Source organism: Miniopterus natalensis, chromosome 1 (assembly GCF_054644295.1).
Source record: "Miniopterus natalensis isolate mMinNat1 chromosome 1, mMinNat1.hap1, whole genome shotgun sequence".
NCBI classification, from domain to species: Eukaryota; Metazoa; Chordata; class Mammalia; order Chiroptera; family Miniopteridae; genus Miniopterus; species Miniopterus natalensis.
The window spans coordinates 80222407-80242551 of record NC_142081.1 but is presented as its reverse complement, the minus strand read 5'-3'; the positions used below and the strand labels follow the sequence as shown (position 1 = coordinate 80242551).

Here is a 20145-nt window from a genome sequence, read left to right as displayed (position 1 = left end):
AGAGAGGAATTCAAAAATGGGATTTCATTCCCCAATGTAACGCCAGCCAGGATTTTTTAACACTTATTTTACATATGAGATGCCATTCCTACTTTCCTCCAGAAAAGCCACATTATGGCAAAGGTTTTTGGCTGACTCTGGTTAATGGCATTTTTCCCCCTAATGCCTCCTTATTTTAATCATAAATTTGTGTAAATTGAATCCAACAGAATCAAACTAGGAGTCATTTATAGTACGGCCTCATATCTATCTATAACTCCATAAAACTCCAAATTTCGTATTTCCTAGATTGAGAAATGTTGATAATTTCTGCACTGAAATGATTTCATTAACAGGCCAAAGGAGAGCCAAATATATTATCTCATAACTCAACATATACAACATATAGGTATGTTCTATTGTTGGGTTTTCATCTTAATAGACAAAAGTCTCTGAAGTAGCCACAGTCCCTGGCCCATTCTCTACCCAAAAGCATTTCACTCACTGTGCCTCAGCACAGCCCACTCCCTCCCCACCGAGCTGCAGACAACCCAGGTTCCTGAGAACCAGCGAGGGCAAGAGGAGGTTCAGGGAGAAAGGGTATGAATAAAAGCGGCCCCATACCTCAGCTCTCAAAACTTAAAACTGCATATACTATCTGACCCCTCAGTTCCCTTCTTAAAAGCATTTAGAAAACTAACGTATAAAGATACTATTAAAGCAGTATTTATTTGTAAGAGAAACTACTCATGCTCTAGTCATATGGTACATTTTTCTGATCACTGAACTCACCAAGCTTTTCCTTGACTCAGAACTTTTACATTTACTGTATTTCCTCTGCTCAGAATCCCCTTTTTTAGATCTCTAAACCATTTTTTCTCATCATTTTAGGCCTTGCTCAAAAGTCATCTCTTCAAAAAGGTTTTGCCTGGTTATCCTATTAAATAAAATAGAAATTCCTTTCTCATCACACTACCTATGCTACTGCTGCCTTCATGGAATTAATTTGAGGTTTAGTTCATTGTTTTGTATACATCGCAGCCAACTATGCACAAGAAAAGTTACATGCAAGCAGGCCCTGATTTTCTCCTTCATCTGTGTCCTTAGGAGCGTGTCTGGCATACAGTAAGTACTCACTCAGTGCTTATGTGCTGGACAGACAGGTAGATGGGCGGGTGGATCGATGACTAGCAGAAAAGCAGACCTAACATAAATGTTCGTCAGTGGAAACCTGCTAGCCCTGGCCAGGTGGCTCGGTTGGTTGGGGTGCTGTCCCACGCCCCAAGGGGTTTCGGGCTCCGCTCCCGGTCAGGGCACATACCTGGGTTTCGGGTTTGATTCCTGGGAGGGCAAGTACAGGAGGCAACCCACTCACGTTTCTCTCACATCGATGTTTCTTTTTCTTTCTCTCCTTCTCTCTCTCAAATCAATAAAAACGTATCCTCAGGTGAGGAGTAAAAAAAAAAAAGAAAACTGATAAAATAAAATGTAAGAAATATGGACTATGTGTGGAAGATTCTTTCAGCAAGTATTCGTTAAGCACCAATATATTATGTGTCGGACACTATTCCAGGAATTAGATATAAAGCGGTATGTAAGACAAATGAATTTCCTACCCCAAATATGTCTTGAGCCAAAACAACATAGGTACAGAACGTGGATAAATTTAAAAAAGAAATAAGATTATACTCCCATGTGCATATATGATCGACTAGTATTTTTATTGAGTACGATACACAGTAAACTACCAGTGGTTACTGTGAAGAAACAGCCTAATAGATGAGGTGGAAAGAGTGAGAGAATTAAGAAAAGAAATATGTCTATTTCACTTTATATCTATCTGCATAGTTTCACTTTTTTTACCATGCGAATTTATTATTTTTAATTTAATAATTAAGTATTTATTAATAACTTTGGAATTCAACAGGAAACTTTGAAGGAAGCTACATTACATCTGAGAGATCCAAAATGACCATGGTAGGGCTCCCCTGAAACTCTAAAAAAAATTATTATTGCCTAACTAACCTTTTATAGTTACTCTTTGTATGGTTGTTTCTTTGCTTGCTTGGTTTAAGTACAGTGAAAAGTTAAAATTAAAATAATATATGGCAAGAATATTTAGAATAGAAAAGTTAAAAATGAATGAGTTTCCTGAGAATTAAGCAAAGAGTTCTTAAAACAATCACATTTCTTGTTCGATTAGGGATTATTTACAATAGTCTTAGTGTTTAGGATTCTAAAGTTTAAAAATTTACAAGTTGTTCTATATTATGACGCTATTGTTTGCTTGTCACAGATAGTTCCCCTGTGCTATATGCTTTAGTAATCAAGAAATTATCCAAAAAAATGAATTCCTTCCCATCACTGAAGGTCAGAGGGACATCAAATTAAGAGAAAATAAATACATGGCTTTTACACTTCCAAAACTTGGAAGGCAAAACAATATGCCACTTGGAATACTGCAATAGTTTCAGCGCCAGTTACAAATGACACTTTGAGAATGAATGTGACATTGCATAGCCTACTAATATGTTTTTTAAAAGTAAAACTTTAAAGATAGTATTATTTTCAGAGAGTCAATCAGATACAGGATTTTCTAAAATGTCCTACAAGGTTTTGCCCTAGGCTAAACTAAACTAAATCACTTAATCTAGCACAGAACAAAATATAAAAACAAAGTCAACTTATGGAATACTTTCTTTAGGAAACAAACAGCCTGTTTTCTTAAGATTCATGTGGGTGCCAAGTTCTGATGCAATGACACACTCTTTCACACAAAGGCTTTCGTTTCCACACAACCAACTGAAGTTCTTGGCAAATCAAAAGTAAAAATGTATTAGAGCAAGTTAAACAGATATATAATGACAACTGGTATGAGCAGCCATTTGAAATAAAATCAGACAACAGCTATTAGAAAATGTCTTTCTAAAATAAAGTAAAAATAATCATATCTGGTCTTAATTCATACATCATAATGCATACTAACAGATTTTAACAAAAAGCATATATATGAAAATCGATATACTCTGATAATAAGTTATATTTTTCATTTTGAACACTTGATAGCAATTCATACATTACATAATTAATACAATGCTTATATAATTTGCTAAAATTATAGTATCTAATAATTCCTAATGGACACTGCTACATGCAAACTATTCATTTTACTTTTTTAAACATGCTAAAAACAACTTTTTAGTTACAAAATATATTAAAAACAAAATCTTGCCCTGCTGGGAGTGGCTCAGTGGTTGATTGTCGACCTAGGAACCAGGCGATCAGGGTTTGATTTCTGGTCAGGGCATGTGCCCAGTTGTGGGCTTGATCAATGACTCTCTCATCATTGATGTTTCTATCTCTCTCTCCCTCTCCTTTCCTCTCTCTGAAATCAATAAAGATATATTTTTAAAAAAAAATCTTTAAGGAAAGTAACTAAATGTTAGGCTTAGAACTCTAAAATTTCTTATTCAATATGAAGAAAGTCACAGTCGCCAGCATCAGTTATCTGACAAACTACAAAAGCTTGTAATTTCTTAAGAATCAGTCTTCATAAATGTTTTCATTAATGGAAAGTATTTAAGAATAATATGGTCCTAAAATAGATATTCTATAATTAAGGTATATTAAAAGTACAATATGAAAAGGAAAAATATTAGAAGCCAAAATATAGTAACTTCCTTCAATAAACTTTTATTCTTCTTTCATTTAAAATTATAATTTCAACTATAAACTATATGTATTGTATTATCTCTTCTGTTCATCACACTATAGAGTTTCTTAGGACCTAAAAATATATGTTCACTAAAAATCTATTTCAGAAAATACATTTAAAAAAATCCCCAAATGGCAATTCAATTGAATTAAAAATATTACTTACAAGATCAATAGTACTATAACTGTACAGTGTTCCAAAGTCTTAAGTAAATTGAGCAATGTGTGATGTTAATTTTTAAAACATTTTTCCAAAAACACTGATTATCTTCCATTTTAAAAGGTAAAAATTTTACTTCTTTCAAGAAAATTACATCTCTATGATGTGTTGATTTATATAATTTAACCACGATTACTACAAAATGGCTTTATGAATAACTTGATATTTTATAATACTAATTGTGTAAGAAAATCTTTTATAAACTGTAAAAAAAAAATGGAGAGAAAAACTGAACCTTATCCTCTCATAAATATTAAAATATTACAAAACAGCAATTAAACATCACAAGCCTCCTGATGGAAGTGTGTATAACACTAATAAATATTATGCTGGGGTGGGAGTGGGCATAGAGAATAGGGGGGAGGAGGGCAGGATTCACAGGTCAGGAGGTCAGGGAGAATATGAGGGTGTAGATGAAATAAGATAAACTAACATGAACCCTGAAGGATAACTGTTGAAGCTGGGTAATGAGTACATAGAGGTTCACCATTCTGTTTCTCTACTCTTGAATATTTGCAATTTTCCAAAATAAGTAGTTTCATCAGTCTCATGCATGATGAATACACACACACACACACACACACACACACACAATATACATATATATCATGCAACAAACAAATATTGCACATCTTTCTCAAAAGATATACACACACTCCTTACATGGATTCTATCCTGCATGTCATCTAGAGAAAAGCCTACAAATTTCATCTTAGCATGGAGGAACTGAAAAGAAAATATCAGTTAAGGGATATGTACTTTATTTATTAAAATGCTTTGGAATTATTCTCTGACCTTAAATTTGGCAACTTCCTGAAGCTAGGACCTTATGTTACCAATAATGTAGTGCATATGGGAAATAGGTTAGGTACACTCTGTCACCTTTAGCAAATATTTTCCTCATCAAGCTACTTAGAGACCATCTGCTACACCCTAAAGCAACATCCTGCTTAGGTAATCCTACTGACTTGCAATATAAGTAACCAAGTTTATCATTTGTTGGAGCCATAATTACATGAATCATTCTGTATGCCAAAACAACACACCACTGATGAAAGAAATCAAGATCTAAATAAATGGAGAAGCATACCATGTTCATGAAGGAAGATTCAACATAGTACACACGTCAGTTCTCCTGCAAAGTAATCAATATATTTAATGCAACACCAATTAAAATCACAGCAGCATATTTCATAGATATATACAATGTGATTCTAAAAATTAAAATTGCTAAAACAATTCTGAAATGAAGAATAAAGCTTGAAAAATCACACTACCCAACTTTAATATTTACTATAAAGCAAAAGTAATCATGACAGCCTGGCACTGGCAAAAGAAAAGACACTTAAGTCAAAGAAACAAATGAGGGAGTCCAGAAATAACCCCAAATAAATATGGCCATTTAATCTCTACCAAAAGTGCAAAAACAATTCAGTGAAGAAAGATTCATTTTCCAATAAATAACTACTGGAACATCATATGGGGGTGTAATGAAATAGGTCATAGATCCAAATGAAAGAAGCAAATCTATAAAAATTTTATAAGAAACATAAGATAAATACTTTCTTATATACCAGCAATATTTGATTGGTATTTGAAATGAGGTATAAACCTAACAAAATATGGACAAGATCTATATGAGGAATATAAAACTCTGATAAAAATAAATCAAAGAGCCCTGGATGGTTTGGTTCAGTGGTTAGTGTGTTGGCACCCGGACCCGAAGGTCTTGGGTTTGATTCCCAGTCAAGGGCACATACCTGGGTTGCAGGTTCTCCCCGCCCTGGTTGGGGCATGTGCAGGAGGCAACCAATCAATGTGTCTCTCTCACATCAGTGTTTTTTTCTCTCTCTCTCTCTTGCCCCTTCCCCCCACTTCCTCTAAAAAGCAATGGGAAAAATATCCTGGGGTGGGATTAAAAAAAAAAAATCAAAGATCTAAATAGAGATATTACATGTATTGTAAAGGAAGATTCAATATTGCCTAGATATCAGTTCTTTCCAACTTGATCTACAGATTCAGTGCAAGAATAAGGAGTTATTGTTTAATGAATACAAAGCTTCTGTTTAGAATAATGAAAAAGTTATAGAGATGGACAGTGGTAATGAGGCCCAATAATGTGAATATAGTTAATGCTACCAAATTGCACACTTAAAATGGTTAAAATTGTAAGAAAGAATGTTATATACATTTTACCACAATAAAAAATTCATAGGAATATACAGATGAAAAAGAAATCAATTTACATAATAATTAAAATGTAAAATTAAAAAGATATTGTCAGCCCGGCCAGATGTGGCTCAGCGGATGAGTGTCAACCTAGGATCCAAAAGATCTTGGTTTGATTCCCAGTCAGGGCACATGCCTGGGTTGCAGGCTCGATCCCTGGTGGGGGGAGTGCAGGAGGCAGCCGATCAATGATGACTCTCTCATCATTGATGTTTCTATCTCTCTCTCTCCCTCTCCCTTCCTCTCTCTGAAATTAATAAAGATATATATATATATATATAAAATAAATTGTCAGAATGGACTTTAAAAACCCATGTACATGTTTACAACAGACTCATCAAAAATGAAAGGGATCAGTAGAGGTAAACAAAAAAAGGACGTATACTATGCAAATATTAAGCAAAAGACTTTATATTAATTTGAGGCAAAGTAGAATTTAAGGTAGAAAGAGCATCACTTCATAATGATAAAAGTTTCAATTTATAAGGAAAGTAAAAAAGTTAAAAATGGAGCTGCTTTTGACCCAGTGATCCCGCTCCTAGGAATGTATCCTAAGAATCCTGAAACACTTATCAGAAAGAATATATGCACCCCTATGTTCATAGCAGCACAGTTTACAATAGCTAAGATCTGAAAACATCCCAAGTGCCCGTCAGTAGATGAGTGGATAAAAAAGCTGTGGGACATTCACATCATGGAATACTACGCAGCTGTAAAGAAGAAAAATCTCGTACCCTTTGGGACAGTATGGATGGACTTGGAGAAAATTATGCTAAGTGAAATAAGCCAGGCAGCGAAAGACAAACATCACATGATCTTGCTTATACGTGGAATCTAAAGAACTTCATAAACTGATGAACAGAATATTCAATGACATGGAAGCATAGATCAGACTGACAAATGACAGGGATGGAGGGGGGCGGGTGGGTGGAGGGGGAGAGAGTAACCAAATAATTTATATGCATATATGCACAACCTAAGGACACGGACAATGGTGGGGAGAGGGACTGGGGAGGGGGATGGGATGGGGTGGAACAGGTCATTGGGGAGAAAAAGGGACATCTGTGATATTTTAAACAAAAATAAAATTTTAAAAAAAGGGAGAGAGAATCAAAAAAACAAAAATTCTACACGTACATGAGCAAAACATAGTCTCTATATATGTAAAGCAGAAACTCACAGAACTGTGAGGTGAAAGTAGATAAATCCACAATATGAAACAAGACAAAAAACTCAGAATATAAAAGATTTATACGTCATAAACAAATCCAACCTAACAAATGTGAACATAAATTCTGTCTAATATCCAGAATACATATTCTTGTTAATTAGCACATGCAATAGTACAATATTGACTATATTCTGGGATACAAAGCAAGTAGAATCACATTTCAAATTAAAACATAATAGAGCACCTTCTCTAACCACAATGTGATACTAGCAATTGGTAACAAAAAGAAAATCCTGCCAGAGCTGGTTTGCCTCAGCCGTTAGAGCCTCAGTCCAAGGACTAAAGGCGTCTGGGGTTCGATTCTGGTCACAGGCTCAATCCTCGGCCCCTAGTAGGGCCACGTGCGTGAGGCAACCAACTGATGTGTTTCTCTCATCCGTGTTTCTCTCCCTCTGTCTCTCCCTCTCTCTTCCATTCCCCCCCCCCCGAAAAAATCAATGGAAATATCCTGGAATGAGGGTTAACAACAACAACAAAATCCTCACATGTTCAGAAATTAAAATTCCCACATACTCAGAAATTAACAAAGTTACCATATGTTTACAAACTAGGAAATAACACAATGAAAAAAACTGATATTCAGACAATATTTTGAACTCTACAATAACAAATTCCACAAAGCAAAACCTGTGAGATGCAGCTAAAGTACTACTTGCAAGCAAGTTTATGTCCTTCAATACATATATTAGGAAAGGAGACTAAATGAGCTAAGCATCCACTGTAAAAAAAAAAAAAAAAAAAAAAAAAGTAGAAATAAAGCAAAATAAGCCCAAAGAAATTAGAGGGGGGAAAATTAAAAAAAAAAATTAAACAGAAAATAAACATAACATTGAGAGGATTAACAAAGCCTAAAGCTGGTTGTCCGAAGAGAAAGATAAACTGAAAACTCTGGGAAAACTGATCAAGAAGAAAAGACAGAGTACAAAAGAGTCAATATAAAGAATAATGAGATTATTAACATCTTTTTGGCAATATATTTGAAAATTTAGATGACAGACAAATTCCGAGCAAAAATAACATACCAAAACTGACTTAGTAGCTATAGAAAATGTGAATAATCCTATAACTTTCAAAGAAATTAATCAGAAGTGGAAAATATTCCTGGAAAGTAGCATATTCTGAAATTATTAGTCTAATCTTATTTGGAATTATTCCAACCTTACTTAAAAATTTCCAGCCTGGTGGGGCATGGCTCAGCAGTTGAGCATCCACCTAGGAGCCAGGGCAAAAGCCCAGGTTGTGGGCTTGATCCCCAGCAGGGGGTATGCAGGGGGCAGCTGATCAATGACTCTCATCATTGATGTTTCTCTCTCTCTCTCTCTCTCCCTTCCTCTCTCTGAAATCAATAAAGACATATTTTAAAAAAAAAAGGATATAAAAAGTGAATCATTAATAAACACAAGTGCAAAATTCACAAACAAAATATTAGCAAACAGAAACCAGCAATATAGGAAACGCAATAACGCATTGTGACTAGGCTGTATTTATGCCATTACAGGTTTATTCAATATCTGAAAAGAAATTAATGCACTCATTACATTGACATTACAGAAAAAAATCCAAGGGTAGGCAAAAACTTATAGACAGAAGCAGCAGCTGATAAAATTCAACATGTAGTTCTTTAAAAAAAATGTATTTGTATTATAAAAATATAATAAATAATTTGATAACAGGTATCTTAAAACTACTAAGAAAAATCCTCTAAAAATGGTAAAACGTTCCCTTGATACTGGAACAAATCAAGAATCCTGGCTGCTTACAGTTCTTTCAACATTTACAGTTAAGGTCCATTACAACAATGCAAAACCCCTAGGCATAAAAAATACAAATTTATTAAGAGATAATTTATTAACCAAAATAAATGGAGATATTTACCAGGATTATGTACTGGAAAACTCAAATTAAATGCAGCCAAGCTAATTAGGACTCGGGCAGAGTTGGTGGGTTAAGCAATCTATAAGGGCCACTAAAACATTGGAATAAATTAGAAGTATGATGCCAACTAACTAAAGTTTCCATATGTTACTCTTTACCTAACTGGGCATTTAAACACATTCCTCAATAACATCTACTACGCATGTAGCTGCACTTAGTTAAAATTCAGAAAGCAATCCATGGCACTTTTCTAGGGATATATTACCTAATTTTGAAACTCGTAAATATGCTTCCCAAGAAACTGCTGGTTCAGAAGTGAAAACAAGAACTGCAGAAAACTGAAAAATGTTTTGCAAAATCTTTTTCAGGTGTTTCCTTCAACTGGTGAGAGAAAATTAGTATTTTAATCTCTTTCTGTAGAAAAATTTTACGATCATAAAATCTATTTCTCCCTACCCCCACTAAGTAAATGTTTGACCAATATTTACAGGTTGAAGAGGGATACCCACTTATGTTATCTATACATACCTTCATGAAAGTACTTGTCACATTGTGTATTAATTATTTACTTACCTGTCTTTCCCAATTAAGCAATCTGATTTAAGGCGGCTTATATTTCTCATTGTTCTTTCTGACTCATAACACTCAAGAAGTGTATGGTGGATTAATAAAACCTCATTTTATAGATAAGGCTCTAAGAGATGTTCATTGACCAGGTTATAATCTGACGACTAAGAAGTAGCAAAGCTACTCAATTTATCTATTCAGCAAATATTTATTGTTCTAGGTCCTAGATTCTAGGACTAACCTAGACCTGCTGACTTTCCATAAACTTAGAAAAAACCCCTCTACCTTAGTTTTGTAATGAAATTAACTTTCATAGGATTATAGCAAAAGGAGAAACTCCTACTGCAAAAGAACTCACTACTGAACCAAAATGGCCTGTCTCGTGTATAGGAAGACAATCTCTTGTTAGTTTAATACGTTTTACTTAGATGGCCTCTGACCAGTTAAAACAGGAATTTAAAGCTATAACAAGATAGCAATACTGAGAGAAACAAATTTTAAAATTACTAACCATTTAAGTAATTCTTTAACTTTCAAATAACTTCAATTCAGGACACTTGGAATTTTCATGTAAAAATTTCCTAGACAGTTATTTCTCAGTTATAAACATCAAAATGTGAAACCTGTACATTTGTAATCACACTGCTAAATAAATAAATGTACATTTTATACAGAATTCCAAGCATTTTCTGCCCCATAAACAAGTATGAAATCTAGTGGGGTTTTTTTTCAGTTTTCTCATTCACACCTAATGTGTGATAGTAATTTTTTTTTTTTTTAGCAATTCAGCTGTTATTTAGTGTTGCAAAGCATTCACCTAAGTTTTCATAGGAAGAACACTTTTTAGAATAATTCCATTAGCTTATTTAGATGTAATTAAATTATATAATTAATTATCATAGATATAACTGGCATAAACAGGTTTTGTGACAAACACAAGTAACTCTTGGTAAGTATATAAATCAACTGAACCAGCAGGAACAGAAACATCTACAAGAGATCAGTGCACTAGCCTGAGCATTAAGCATACCATAGCCATCAATCAGTATGTTTATAGCAAGGGAATGCAGAACTTTAGCTATTCTGGTAAATCCTTTAGAAGCCATTTAAGGTAATTTTAACTGTATATTGAATATTTGAAAATATTTTTGCCATTAGAATACTGACAAAGTATAAGGATAGACCAAGAGAAACTCAGCAACTCTACCAAGAAAAAATCCACTGTACACATTCCCCACAGATGACTAGTAAATAAAAAAAAATTTGTTAAGGGACACAATTTTATTTTACCTATAGTTATGCAACAAATAGGCCAATTACTTAATTGTATTAATATATGAGTCACTTAAGTTTAACCTTAGTAATACAGGCATACCTTGGAGATATTGTGGGTTTGGTTCTAGACTACTGCAAAAAGGTGAGTCACATGAAGTTTTTTATTTCCCACTGCATAGAAAAGTTATGTTTACACTATACTGTGGCCTATTAACTATGCAATAGCATTGTGTCTAAAAAAAACACCAATGTGTATATCTTAATTAAAAAATACTTTATTGCTAAAAAATGCTAACAATCACCTGAGCCTCAGCAAGTCATAATCTTTTTGATGGTGGAGGGTCTTATCTTCAACTTGCTAAAAAATGAATATCAGCAAAGTAGAATAAAGCGAAGAGGAATAAAATGAGTTATGCTTGTATTTCACCAGATAACTTGATCTTGTTCCTAGAGAACAATAACATTAGTGTATAGCGCCATCTAGTGGAAGAACATACAAACATTTCCAGAGCTTATGTTTCAGTGTTTTTAACTAATTTCACAATAATCAAAACAAAACTGGCTTTAAAAAAGGCCAGCTTTTCACTCATGACGGGTAGTTACTACATTTTCCCTAATCAATATGCTAAACAAACATTTTCCATTTGATGAGTGATATTTTTGAATATTCAGGATATTTTTGAATATTGCTTCATCTTTTAACAAATTTTTCCATAGGAAAAAGAATAGTGGCAGTTCATTCTGCAAAGGAAAAACTTAGCATTCACGTTGTTCCTTTAATAGGAAAAAATACACAAAACTCACACCACAAGAACACAAGTATGGAGCAATATCCTGTGAAAAAATGCCAATGTAAAACTCTCTTCAAAGTTCCTGTGGTCATAACAACAAACACTTTGTTGACCTTTCCCCAATAATAAAAGACATAATAATTTTTGTATTTTAAAAAAAATTTTGAAAAATGTTAATGTTATAAAGACTTAAAGACTATCAAAAATTCCCTCTTTAATTACTATTTTTAAAACTATGTGAAAACATTCTAATCACTGATACAACCAAACTTCAAATCCAACTATTTTTTGGATACAAAATATATAAATTTAACTTAATAAAAGCCTGCTAGAATCAGCTACCAGCATAAAGAGCAACAATCAACATACAGATTTTTCCTCTTAATATTTTTATTTCCATATCTCTGAATAAATTCAATATATAATTTAAGTATATTTCTCTTTATGTTGTTGGTTTAATTAAAATCAATGTTAATTAGTCCACTACTCTGTAATGTCAATTCACATGAATAATAAGGCTATCATACATTAATATTTTAATAATATCTAAGAATTTAATACCACTCTAATTAATATCTCTAGTGCTTATTGAGCACAAGAGTTAGCAAAAAAGAACATGTTTTAAATGAACAAGCCAATGTAAAAAATTTTGATGAAGATGCTGGCTTATTTTGGAAACCTTAACATTTTCAACTTTATAATTTTTCTCTGTTTAGGGTGCTTATTTTATAAATCAAATTATCTTTAATTTTTCTTCCTTTTGGATGCCACGTGAGGCTAAAAATTTGAAGCAATTTAATAAACTAGTTTTTAAGTTATTTCAGACTTTTGACCTGAATCATATCCCACAGGTAACCCAAGATTTCTGCTATCCTTGGTAACTGTCAGATACTTCAAGCAAGTTCATGCTTTATCAAAACTACCATCTTGCCTAGACTCTAGTAATAAATCACTTATTCGGTTTATAGGAACAAGAAATAAAACTGTTTCCTTTTCAGTTAAGACAAGGTTGGAGTTTTTTCCTAAGGGAGTTTCGTTCAGAAACTAGGAAGGCCTCCAATTATTCAGAAATTAGGAGGCCTTAAGACAGTGAGTAAAGTCAAAGATTGCTGGCTCTCTCCCCAAAAACCAACCTAGGAAAACTAGAAAAGAGAGATGGCCTCATGGACCCAAAGAACCAACCAAAAACTTCAAGAAATCCATGTAAGTGTTAGTTGTCCTGAAGGAAGCATGTGGGAGAGGATTATAACCGTGAGTGAAGAGCAGACACTGGGGATGCTGAAAGATTAGGTTGGAGAAAAATTTGTGTGGCTTGCATCTCCAGCATGTTGCCTTAAGACAATTGATGTGTGCCCTACCAATAACCCAAGCTGCAAGTGCCATGAGGGTAATGTCAAGGGAGGGCAAAAATGCTACTGGGGTAATGAAATGAGATCTGTCTTAGAACTTGTGGGCTGCTTTAACAAAACTAAAACAGACTGAATGGCTTATGAACAGATATTTATTTCTCATAGTTCTAGAGCCTGGAAGTCTGAGATTAGAGTGCCAGCATGGCTGAGTTGTGGTAAAAGTCCTCTTCTGGGTTGCAGACTGCACAGTTCTCATTGTATTCTCACATGGTAGAAAGCAGAGAGGGGAAGCAAGCTCTCTGGTGACTCTTACAAGGGCACTAATCTCATTCATAAGGGCTCTGACCTTAAGACCTTATCGGATCCTAATTATCTCCCAAAGGCTCCACATCCTAATATCACATCGGGGTTTGTGGATGAAAAAGGGCCACATGGTAACCCTCACAAGCTCAGGGAAGGCCTGCATGGTGGCCTTTCAAACTCAGAGACCCAAAGTAACCACAAAAGATGGTCTGAAATTAAAGTTTTAAACATAAGCAGTTTATAGTTGGTAGCCATGTCCTGAGGCAGTATTTTTCCCTAACAAAGGTTAATTTTCACCTTAACTAAGCCTGTGAGTAGTCTTTTGCATCTGAGATAACATTCCTGATTAACACATGCCTTTGCAAAACAAAGTAATTTCCCCTTTTTCCAGGCCCTCAATGCACCAGTGCAGAGATCGAATCCTCTCATTGTTTTTGATACCTTAACTGTTGACTGTTAACTATCCTGCACCCACTTATGTAAAAGAAATATTGTCTATCATTTTACTTTTTATCCAGTCCCAGAGGTTTCCCTGGCTTTGCTTTCTCCCACCTCGCTAACCTATCACCAACAGATTTCATGTGTAACCCACTTGCATCTTCTCCTTTGAACGTAATCTATAGAGCAGGGTGCAAAACTACCATTCTCTGGAGCATTATCTCAATCCCTTGAGATTCTGCTTCCGGGCAACTGTAGACAGTTTGGTTCAAATAAACCCACAAAAAATTCTTCACTACTTTGAATGTTTTCTTACGTTAATAGCGTTACGGTTTCAACATATGAATGGGGGGGCACAAACATTTAATTCATCACAAGTTCTAACCATCATTTACTCTTTTACTTTTTCCCCTTCCAAACCCTAGACTGGGTGGCTTAAAACCATAGCAGTTCTTATTCCTGAATGTATAGGAAAACTGCATTCTTTATATTTGAGTTGTAGTAAAAGTAGTGTGCACAGAAGTGATACAAGCCAATTTCAAGAATCACCTTCAAGGCATTCTGTGAAATATTTAGCCCTCTCTTCCCCTCCTGCAACAACGTTGACAATCACACTTGAGACAGTGGCGTCACAAAATAGAAGGAACTCTGATCTGTAAGCCAAATTCTTATGGGTGAGAAATAAACTTGTTTTAAGTCACAATTTTGGGGTTGTTAGTGCAACACAGCCTTTCTGATCCTAGTACACAACTTGGAGACTGCCACCTTCTCACCTCCAGTTCTAACCAGAGGGGCTCCTTGGTGCAATAACAAATGTCAAGAGAGATCCTGCAGTGCTTGAAACTCTCTAACTCCAAGCTCATCCCACCCCCACTCTTCCCTCTTTCAGAATTACACATATATTCTTTCTCTGTCTCTCTCTCTCTCTCTCTCTCTAGCTTCCTCACTCTTCACCGCCAGATCTTAGAAAGTAACTAGCCATTTTTTAAGAACTCAAAAATAACAGGAAACATTTTTCAAATGATTACTTACTTTTCAGTCTTTGGACAACTCACTTAGAAAATTAGAAAGGGCTTAAAAATCATCATTTCCTTTAAAACAAACACCCCTGGTTACACCCCTATAATATCCACTAGAACTCAAAGTTGATCCAATATTAACATCAAATGACACTGAATCCTTGATTTTGTAGAGGTTACTAATGATAGAAAAAAAAAGAGATATAAATTCTAGGCACTGCCCAAATGGCCATATCCTATAGAAAATAGTTCAGAATACACTAAAACAAAAGTAGAAGGAAGGGCAGAAAAGGTCACCATTTACAGTCACTACCAAAATATAAAATATTCTTAAAATCTTAGTGTGGTCCCTTTGTCATTTTTGTTTTACATATTTATATAGGTGTAATCAATGTCTACAGATACTTGATTTTTTGCACTATTAATCACAAACATTTTTCTTCAAATCATTTTAATGGTTGTTTAATATTCCATTGATGGTAATACCATAGTTTTCAATTATGCATAGCGCTAGAAGCAACATCTTTATGGCAGCTTTTAAAAATCCCATTTACATTAACTGTGGCAATGTTAAAAACTAGTCTAAAATTTTATCCATTAACAAGCAAATAATATGGTCTTTTGTTTTTCATAAAGTATTTCCTAAAATCAAGAATATATTTTAGAAGACAAACTATTCCAAAAAACTTTAGTGAAGAAAATAATTTCTCTAATATTAAAGGTATATTTACACGTAGACCAAACATCACCTTCCAGACCAACCAGTTAATAATCATGTGACAATTTTTTTTTTTAAATATCTTTATTGACTTCAGAGAAAGGAAGGGAGAGGGAGAGACATAGAAACATCAATGATGAGAGAGTCGTCATTGATCAGCTGCCTCCTGCGCCACCCCGACTGGGGATCGAGCCCACAACCCGGGCATGTGCCCTGACCGTAATCGAACTGCCATCTCCTGGGTCCTCGGTCGATGCTCAACCGCTAAGCCATGCCCCACCGGGCGACAAAATATTTTAAATGAGATTTTAATTCTAAGATGGTTAACAAACAAAAACATAGGCATTTAAAGGTGTAAACTTAGATTTTAATTTAAAGAGATAAAATTAACATTTGTAGGAAATAAAGACAATAGAAATTAAGCCACTGAAATCCTAAGCTGTTTCTGACCAGTGAAGAATGACAAAGAAACTCAGTGAGTTTTTGTATATGAATTTCCTAAGCTACAGTTCCCTTCCCAAATGAATTAAAATAATCTTGCCCACTGTGCCAGCTCATGCCACTGAATAAAATGTTCTACTTTGGGACTTCATAAGCTATATCACACAGTATCTGCCGCTCACATGCTGGTCATAAGCTATTTGACATAAATTAAGGAAATGGTTTCAATTTACATTAAATTTAAAAGGTAATAAAAGTATTAAAGTACTAATTAGTTTCAAGACATGCTGCTTAAAGAAAATTACTTCAGAAAATATTTCACTAAAAAGAAGAAATTTAAACATTTAAAAATGTTTTAGGTTACATGTGTATGGTTGAGACTTAATGCAAAATAGCATTTCAATACTCCAATACAAACAGTATCTATATGAAATTACCATTCAAATACCACCACAGTAGAATAATAATGGAAAAAGTTCTCTAATTATGTGAGGAACACTTTTATTCTTGTACCCTAACATAAAATTACATGATCTCAGGTCATAATTAGTAAGACATACTTCCTAATAATGTTTTAAAACATTATTTAAAATAAATAAATACATAAGTAACAAAATACACACCGTAGGAGAGGGAAAACTTTCTCTGGATCCTCTTAAAATCCCTGGCTGGAATGGAATATTAAACTGACAACACGGATAAACAGGAGAAAAGCATAAAAATTTATTTAATGTAAGTTTTATGTGATAAAGGAATCTTCACAAGGAAATAAACATCCGAGAAATGGTTAAGCCTGAGCTTTTTTATACTAGGTCGGATGAAAAGTAAAAAGCCCTGGAAAATGTGCTCGGGCAAAGGGCATAGGAGCCAAGAGTAGTAAACTGGGGGAAACATAGCAAGGACTGTTCCTTTGGGTTCCTCTAAGCCTCCTTAATCGCTCTGTCTTTGGAGATGAGTATGCTCCTTCCCCCTAGGTACCGGGAGGGCACCTCTCACAAGAGGGTCATATAGGAAGTCCTTCAGGGGAGTAGAGGGAGGCCAGAGAGTCCTCCTTGTACCTGCCATTTCTCAGATTTCTTTGGCCTAAAATATTCAGTATGCCAGTGCCATATTCTTGTCACCTTGTGCACATGTTCTGAACCCTGTCAACACAAAATGAAAACATCCTACAAAATACCCTTTCCTCATTATATATTATTTAGGATAATAGAGCACAGTGAAAAAACCGTGCAAGTACTAATCAAAAGAAAGGAGTGACTATATTAATATCAAACAAAATAAAACAAGAAATATCACCAAGACTAAAGAAGTACATTAAAGTGTTTAATTCTCTAGCAAGACATAAACAATCCCAAATATGTAAATACTTACCAAGAGTATCAAAATACATGAGCTATGATGAAAAATCAGACAAATGCCTAATTATAGTTGGAAACTTCACCACACCTCTGTCAGCAATCAGGAGAATAAGTGCCCAGAAAATCAGCAAAGAACAGAAGACTCAGAATATCAATCAACTTGACCTAACTGACATTTATAGAAAACCCCAACCAATATGGCAGAATATACAACTTTTTCAAGTGCACATGGCACATTTACCAGAAAAGACCCTATTCTAGTCTGTAAAACAAACCTTAACACATTTATAAACATTAAAATTTTACAAATAATGTTCTCTTACTACAACAGAAATAAACTATAAATCAGTAACAGGACGGTATCTCAAAAGTCCCCAAACACTTCTAAATAACCCATGGTTCAGCCCTGGCTGGTGTGGCTCAGTTGGTTGGGAATTGTCCTGTGTACCAAAAGGTTGCCAGTCAGGGCACATGCCCAGCATGCAGGAGGCAGCTGATAGATGTTTCACTCTCACATGGATGTTTCTCTCTTTTCCTCTCTCACTAAAACTCAATAAAAAAATCTTAAAAAAAGAGAAAAGTATTATCCTTCAAAACTTTGAAATAACTGCAACACTGTTCTACCAGATGATAATGCTGGTCAAGAAGGCTGATGCTGGCAATGTTAGGGGCAGAAATAGAATAGTGGGGACTAGTTGTAGTTATAAGAAATATTAACCATACTCTGTTAACTGTGATGGTTCTCTTCTTAGTAGAGAAAGCACATTCTAACCTGGCTTTTATGTCCTGGGGCATGGCAGTTAACCTTGGAATGTGTCCATTCTCCTTTTCTGAAAACTGACTACCATCTTGGAAAGATTAACCACCTTGTTCCGAAAACAATGAAGGCACCGCCTTTTGTGATCCACAGCCAGCACTGCCTGTAACCTGTAACCATTCCTACTTCCCCATGACTGTAATTCCTCCTTTCCCATGTAATCTTTGTCCTTCCACCCCATATAAGCAGCTGGCTTATGGGGCGAATTTTTGTGGGTGACTCCCTGCTCTCCCATATTGCCGGCAACATTGGAATAAACACTCATATACAATTCAACCCAGTCTCTGCTTAATTGGCTCAAGTAGTGACAGGCAGCCCGGGCCTATCCCTTTTTCCAGTTCAGTACATTCATTCAATTTTTTTTCTTCTTCTTTTAGGTAGCCTATTTTTGTTTTCTTTCTGGAAACCTTTAGAATTTTTTTTTTCCATTCTTGGTGTTGTGAAATTTTACAAAAGTGTGCCTATTGGTACTTTTCTACTTTGTTTTAATACTGAGCACTCTAAAACAGAAGCATAGAATGCTATACACATCTAGTGTTTAATGACGGTTGTTTTGGTTGGGGTTATAGAATTTAGGGTAATGTTTTGCTGTCATCTTTTTATTTATTTATGTTGCTTGTAAGAGTTTATAACAAGCATATATTGTTTTATAAAAACTATGCCATTAAAAAATAAAAAGAATGCCCCATAATATTAACTAAAGCTTTAAACGTGCAAACTTTGATTCTATAATTCTAATTCTAGAAATCTATGTTCTAGCAAAGGGTGCAAACATACATACGGGAACAAAATTGCAGTGCTGTTTATATTAAAAATTAGAAATAGCACCAATATTTACCAATTAGGGTCTGGTTAAACAAAGTATGGTACATAAAAATACTATAAACACTCTACATAAGTATATTGACAGATATATGTATAAAATATTAGTAAGTGAAAAGGGGTAGTTATAAAGTAATAAAATATAACCACTATTACATTAAGAGGAAAATAAAGCAAAAAAAACACCCACTGCCAAAACCATGTGATTAGATACATATACACATGTAAGTAAATGAGTAAAGGTCTGAAAAGATACATTTCCAGGATGCAGTAGTCTACAATAACCACTAAAGGAATGGTAAATGTACAATTTTCAAAATAACAGAGGTAAAAATGGAATAACACAAAATATGAATGGGTGAAATGACCCAAATACTAAATGTTTCAATTGTAAAACAAGTATGTCCCACTGGATTTTTAAAAATCCAATTCTATACACATTAATCAAAAGAAGGCTGACAGAGCTATATCAAAATCAGAAAGAGGTCATAGCTTCAAGACGACTCGGGAAACATGACAACTAAATAAACATGAAATCTGGACTGTGTCCTAGAAGAGAAAAAGAACACTAATGGAAAAACTAGCTGGATAAAGTGTAAAAACTAATCTGGACAGAATGTATAATTTAGTGAATAGTATTATAACAATATTAATTTCTTGGTTTTGAACATTCTACTATGATTATGCATTGCGTGAACATCAGAAGTAGTGTGAAAAGTTTACAGAACTGTCTGTACTATGTTTGCAACTTTTTGCTGTCTAAAATTATTTCAAAATAAAAAGTTTATTTAAAAAATCAGACTGAACTTTAAAACAAAAAGCATTACTAGAGATAAAAAGGGATACTTATTAATAGGAAAAAAGGTTCAAGTCATAGGAAGACCAATTATAAAATTGTATGCTTCTAATAATATGACCTCATACTAAATAAATCAAAAAATTAACAGAACTACAAGGGAGAGCAATCCACAATTACACTGCGAGATTTAACACACAATA

The 20145-nt window shown here is 34.3% G+C and overlaps 1 long non-coding RNA gene across 1 annotated transcript in view; it reads right to left on the bottom strand.

Annotated features, from left to right (window-relative positions):
* Positions 1–20145, bottom strand: part of LOC148094239 (uncharacterized) — a 28834-nt gene that overhangs the window by 3344 nt on the left and 5345 nt on the right. The window contains exon 2 of the long non-coding RNA XR_015715522.1: positions 5004–5048. This is a non-coding gene — a long non-coding RNA (uncharacterized LOC148094239). The remainder of the gene's footprint in view (positions 1–5003; positions 5049–20145) is intronic.